Source organism: Neopelma chrysocephalum, unplaced genomic scaffold (genome assembly GCF_003984885.1).
Source record: "Neopelma chrysocephalum unplaced genomic scaffold, ASM398488v2 Primary Assembly neopelma1_104, whole genome shotgun sequence".
In the NCBI taxonomy this organism is placed as follows: domain Eukaryota; kingdom Metazoa; phylum Chordata; class Aves; order Passeriformes; family Pipridae; genus Neopelma; species Neopelma chrysocephalum.
In genome coordinates this window covers 1,664,910-1,671,530 of record NW_020897768.1, presented here as the reverse complement: position 1 = coordinate 1,671,530, position 6,621 = coordinate 1,664,910, and positions in this window count along the sequence as shown.

Below are 6,621 nucleotides of genomic sequence, written 5' to 3'. Positions count from 1 at the left end.
AAGGGAGGGAAGGCGGGAAAATCGCTTATCTGCCTGCCTGTGCGTGCCCAGCCCGCCGGTGCCCAGCCCATCTCCCGGTGGTTCTATCCAGCCCAGGCATCTACAAAGATCCTTTGTGAGGATCTTACAGGAGGTGGTGCCACGGGCACTAGTGAAATGGTTTCTGGGAGTAGCTACTTCATTACCTTCCCAGGGATCAGGATAAGGCTGATGGGCCTGTGGTTCTGTGTGACCTCCTTCCTGCCCCTCTTGAAGATGGAGGTGGCATTTGCTTTCCTCCAGCCTCAGGCACCTTTCCCAGTCACCATGATCAATGAAAGATTATTGAGAGTGGCCTTGCCACGACATCCATCAGCTCTTGTCAGTACCTGTGGGTGCATCCTGTTAGGGCCCATGGACTTAGCATATGTCCAGTTTGCTTAAGGATTCCCAGCCTTGATCCTCTCCCACCAAGAGTACATCTTCCTTGGTCCAGCCTTTACCCCTGGTTTCTGGAACCTGGGATTCCTGAAGGCTGGTCTTGCTAATAAGGACTGAGTCAAGGAAAGCATTCAGCAACTCAGCCTTTTCCATGTCCTGTGTCAGCAGGTCATCCATCTCATTTAGCAATGGACCCACATTTTCCCTAGTCTTCCTTTTTTCACCTATGAACTTACAGAAGCCATTCTTGTTGTCTTTGACATCTCTAGCTAGATCCAATTCCAGTTGTGCTTTAGCTTTCCTAACTTCATCCCTGTATGCTTGAACAATGTTTCTGTATTTTTCCCAGGTTACCCATCCTTGCTTCCACCCTTTGTATGCTTCCTTTTTGTATTTGAATTTGACTAGGAGCTCCTTGTTCATCTACTCAGGCCTCATGGCATTGTTGCCTAATTTCATATTCACTGGGATGAAGTCTTCTTGAGCTCGGAGGAAATGATCTTTAAATACTAACCAGCTTCCTTGGGCCCCTTTTCCCTCCAGGGCTGTACCCCATGAGACTCTTCCAAATAGATCTTTGAAGAGCCAAAATTCACTCTGCAGGGTTGTGAGTCTGCTTTTTACACTTCCCCTCCTCTCAGGATCCTGAGCTCCACCACTCCATGGTCACTACAGCCAAGACAACCTTGAGCTTCATATTCCCAACAATCCCCTTATTGCTATGAGGCCCAACAAAGCATTGCTCATTATTGGTCTTTGTTGACTCCTTTATGACTTGGAAGAAGTTATCAGTGCACTCCAGGAACCTCCTGGATTGCTTATGCCCTGCTGTATAGTCCCTGCAGCAAATACATTGAATGGTTGAACTCCCACATGAGAGTGGCTTATCTGTCTACCTCATCCACTTGTTCTTCCTGGTCAGGCAGCCTGTAGCAGACACCCTCTATAATGTTACCTTTACCTGTTCTCTCTTGAATCCTCCCCCATGAACTCTCATTCAGTTCCTTGTCCATCCCCAGGCATTGCTCCATGCACTCCAACCGCTCTTTCACATAAAGGACAACTTCCCCTGCTTAATGTCCTATCCAGTCCTACCTAAAGAGCTGGTCTCTCTTCATTGTAACACTCCAGTCATGGGGGCCATCACACAGTGTCTCTGTGATCGCAACAAGATCGTAGCCTTGCAGCTGCACACGGACTAACTTATCATGTTTATTCCCCATGCTGCATACTGTACTATGCAGGCACTTTAGAGAGGCACCCCAGCATGTTGACTGCCTAAGAAAGGGTTTGGGGGATTTCTCCATTATGATGTTTTGTAGACATTTCTTTGCTGACACTCAAAGAAGGTGAGCCCTCTTAAACCCCATCTTCTTGTTTTGTGTGTTCCTGTCACACCACCCTATGCCCTTTGCTTTTCTCTGTGTCCATCAATCCCTCACAGGGCTGCTGGTTACTCTCTCCCTCTCCCTTACTTCTTAGTTTAAAGCCTTCCTTATGTGATCAGTGATCCTACTGATAAAAATAGCTTTGCCCTGCTTAGTGAGGTGGATCTCACCTCTCTCAAGCAGACAGTGATCTGCAAGCATGGTCTCATGGTCATACAACTCAAATCCCTATCACCAACACAGGTTCTGCAAGCAATTATTGACTTGTCCTATTAGTGCCCTTCTCCTCATTTCCCCTCACTGGCAGGGTCAAGAAAACACCACTCAGACCCCCATGCCCATGATTCTTGCTATTTATCTGCTACTACTCTCCTGCTTCCTCATGTAGTTACTTCTAACCACCGAAAGCAAAAGTCAGTATGAATCATCTTTACTCAATGCACTGGCTTTGAGTAAGCTGAACAGTGTAAATGTCACCTGTGAGTTCTGTGTTGGTATAAAAGAGCTGCTTGCACACCCACAAAGCACTTCACTGGTGTGTGCTTATCAAATCCTATATACACAGGAGAGAAAGAATTCAGGGTTGCATGTTAAATTTTGGTGTTATGTGAGCTTTGTGAATAAACAACTATCAGTAATAACATATTGTGGTATTTAATGTAAGCGTTAATTTGGTGCACTTATTTTTCTTGAAAACATGGAGTTACTAATGTTAGTTTAAAGCCTCTTCCATATATGAATGAAAAAACGGCTTTATGACAGGAGATGGATCTGCTGAACTGCTTGTTATATCTACTAGTTGTATACTCATTAACAAATTCGTACAACTTAATCACCCTTGTTGAACTGTATAAACAACACTGATTTGACCAGTTTTATTTCATTGCTAAAATAATGGAAACCTGACTACCACTTGGAAAATTAAAGCCATTGTTGCAGCTTAAACTTTGATATTTTGCATTTATAACTTAAATTTACTAACAGAATGTTGACAGCAGTCATTCTGTTTGTGGCTTGCTTTTTCATTTCATAACTTCTGATTCTTGAGAATAGATAATATGAGGAGCCGTAGGAACAAGTTACTAAAACAGCAAGGTGGTATCGTTTTTCCAAACTCTGAGACCCTTTGAAGATGACACTAATTTTAATATGAACTTTTCAGTAGTAATTGATGTAAAGGTTTACTCATGCAATGACCAATCCAAAATTCCTCCTTGTATGTAAACAATACAGTTAAGGAAAAAAAATAGTAAGGGAATTGCCATGCAATTATGTCAGCATTTCCAACATGCTAACAGAATTCCAAAATTTGTGTATTTCATCTACTTCTATGGAAAGCACAGTTTTCAGACTTTGAGCCAGCTTAGGAATGTTCTTATGCAGAGCTTGTTGGGAAGGGAAGGAGAGGGGAGGCAAGGTGAGGAGAGGCAAGGGTTTTCATAAGCTCTTCATGAGCTAAGATCTCTAAGTTCAAACATCCAAATGAGGTCTGGGTATCATATAGAATGTGGAAGCTGTTTTGGAGCAGACTGTCTTTATAAACTCAGTAATGCTCTCTAGCAACTAATTCCACGTAGTCATGTTGCTGAGAACACAGCTGCGTTGGGCAGGACACGTTTCCAGGATGAAGGACCACCGCCTCCCTAAGATCCTGCTTTATGGTGAACTTGCCTCTGGCTGCCGCAAGAGAGGAGCCCTGAAGAGGAGATACAAGGACTCCCTGAAACAATGTCTCAACCTTGGCATATGGATCATCATCATTGGTCTACTCTGGCCTCCAATCGGGAGGTCTGGAGACACACCATCTATAACGCTGCTGATGCTTTTGGGAACGCACGCAGGATCACTCTTGAGGAGAAAAGACAACGCAGAAAGAATTGTGCCTTGCCGATACCACATAAGGAGTCTTTCTGCTCTGCCTTTTGCAACCAGACTTGTCTATCTTGCATTGACCTTTTTAGCCACCAGCACACTTGTAGCAAGTGTGGGTAGAGTCCTTCCCAAATCTTCATTCACGAAGCCTAGCCATGATGAGTATAAGGACACAGAGTCACTATGTGTCCTTAATTATAGGGTAGGTTTAGATTAGATATTAGGAAGAAATTCTTTACTTGAGGGTAGTGAGGCACTGGAACAGTTTCCCCAGAAAAATTGTGGATACCCCATCCCTGGAACTGTTTAAGGCCAGGTTGGATGGGGCTTTGAGCACCTTGGCCTAGTGAAAGCTGTTCCTGCCCATGACAGGGGGGCTGGAACTAGATGATCTTCAAGGCCCTCTCCAACCCAAAGCATTCTATGATTCTGTGATCTGAATTCAAACATATTTAAACATCCTTGTTTCTCTCTCTGCTCCCTAAGGTAAGTGAAACATTGATTGCCCTTTTAACCATTGATTTCCCTCTTGTATCAACATGGCATACTGCCACTTATTCTTGATCTAGGAAATTCAGGATTTTTTGACTACTATTTGTATACCCTAATAAGAGGAGACATGAACTTGGCATGCATTAACCCCCCTGATTCATTCAACAGTATAGTTTTTCAGTAAGGTCTTTATCCCATTCTTCACATATCTCAATATTCTTCCTGTCTTAGAAAGCAAGTGCTCTTCTGAGCACTTCATGATAAACAATGACCAAATTCTTTTCCATGGTAACCTTCAAATTCAACCTAATATGCATTAATAGAAATAAATAGTTCAAAATATTACTTTTAGTATTGCTTACCTTTTCAGTAATAACTCTACAGTAATAACTTTACAGTTATTAAATGCCATACAGTCATATAGCTGTTAGTTTCTTTTGCAGTAGCCATCAGCCTTCTCCAGTTGTGAGGATTGCAAATAACACATCCTCTGTCACTCATATAAGAAGAATTTTACACTTTGGGACACCACACATTTACCTATCACCAATAATTTTGATTTTAGTGCAAATTTGGGGAGAAGCAGCATTATGCTTCCTGTCAGAGCTTTCTGACAGAGACTGAAATGGTTAATGGCTTAAACATTTTTGAGATCACCAAAAGACTTCTGTCCACTGTAACAAACTGCAAAGAAGCAGCTGCTCATCTACCAAAACCTACCCCTCTCTAAATATGCCTACTAATTTGGACTGCAAAAGGACCTTGAGATATGGAGGTACCGTTGACCAACTATCGCAGGTGAAAGGAGAAGTATGTATCCACAAGTGTAAGAGGTTGTACTGCTAATATTCGAACACCTGCAGTAATACCAGGTGCTGTAAGAGACTGGTGCTGACGGCTCACACACTTGGATGGCTGCTTTGCTGGTGATGCACAGAGTGGCCTCCCAGGTGCAGAAGGGTATGCATACCTGCAGCTACAAACTGGACTCCAAGATAAGAGAAGAGGCTGATAAGAGGCAAATCCTGCAAGGTGGGATGGTTCTTCTTGTCATGCCAATGTCCTCCCTTACATGATGACTCAGCTGTGAAAACCCTCTGGTGAGCACTGAAGACATTCACATGTAGCCTGAGCTGTTCATCTGGGATGATGGACCATAAGGGGCCTTGTCTGATTCAACTACACTGACATAAGTGACAGCTGAAACATCTTAGAAGGTGTCAAAGACTCGTGAAATGTCCCATGATCCAGTATTACATCATCCAGGAGAGGTACAGGGGGCGTTTCCATGTAGCCTCCACATAATATAAACCCCATAAACCAGAGTTTTGTGGACTCTTTCCCCCCACCACTTGGCAGATACAAAGAAGACCAGAAGGAAAGGACCAATGGGATGTTGTCAGAATCTATGGAGTGGTGATATCTTTTTTCTACTTAATCTGTTTCACTGTCACTCTCACCCCCCCATCCTCTCCTTTCCCCTATCTCTCTCTCCCTCCTTGAACCCTTAATTTACTGTTAAATAAAATCCATACTATTGACTTTGGCATGTGGTTCTCGCTTGCATCTTATTTCTGGCAGAGGAATCTCTCTAATAACTTTAATAATTGGATCCTAACACTCTCCCTTTCTGTTACTTCTGAAGTTTCTAATCTGTAATTATCTAGGCTTCAGTTTTGTGTTCTCAGAGTTTGTCAGCGTCATTTTGGAAAAGCAGTTTTATTTTCTTCCTTTCTGGTCATACTGCAAGGAATATGGCTCTTTTGTTAACTGGGTAGTTATGCAAAAGCTTTTTTTATCTTCTTTTATCCAGTGGGATAACATCAGTTCTATACTTTAGGAGAGTGGAAGGAACTGGCTCTTTGCAGCTTGCTCCGTTTTTACCCTCTGGTAGAACATTAATGTAGCAATGGATGTTTGGAAGGAGTCCTGCCAAAGGTGGACTGATGAAGCAGAAGTTTTTAATGTTGTCTAAACTCATGTTAAGAGGGCTCTTTACAGAGCCACTGCGTTTTTCCCTATACCTCCACTGTAAATCCCTTATCTCTCGGGCCAGAGTGTCCTGGGAAGATGTCCCAAGGTGTTTCCATTGGTCCCTTGTTAACCCCTCCCTTATTGGCTGTAAACCCCTTACCTTGATTGTGACCCCTCACCTGTGATTGGTCCCCAAGGGCTATATAAGCCCCCTCCCACAATTAAACCCTCTCTTTCGTCCTCTCTCCCCTGGTGTCTGGTGAGTGCTCCGTCTTGGGGTCCCAGGGCCACGTGGTGGGGGGCAGGGTGGAAGGGCATACTCCTTCCAGGTTATGGACTAAAACGAGGCCTGAAGGATCTCCCCCAATCCCAAACATCCACCGTTACATTAAAATATCTCCTTTATGCTGTTCCTTTTGTCCAGAACAGCCACGTCTCTCCCTGGCCCATGCCTAGCAGTAGGCCCTTCGCCCTG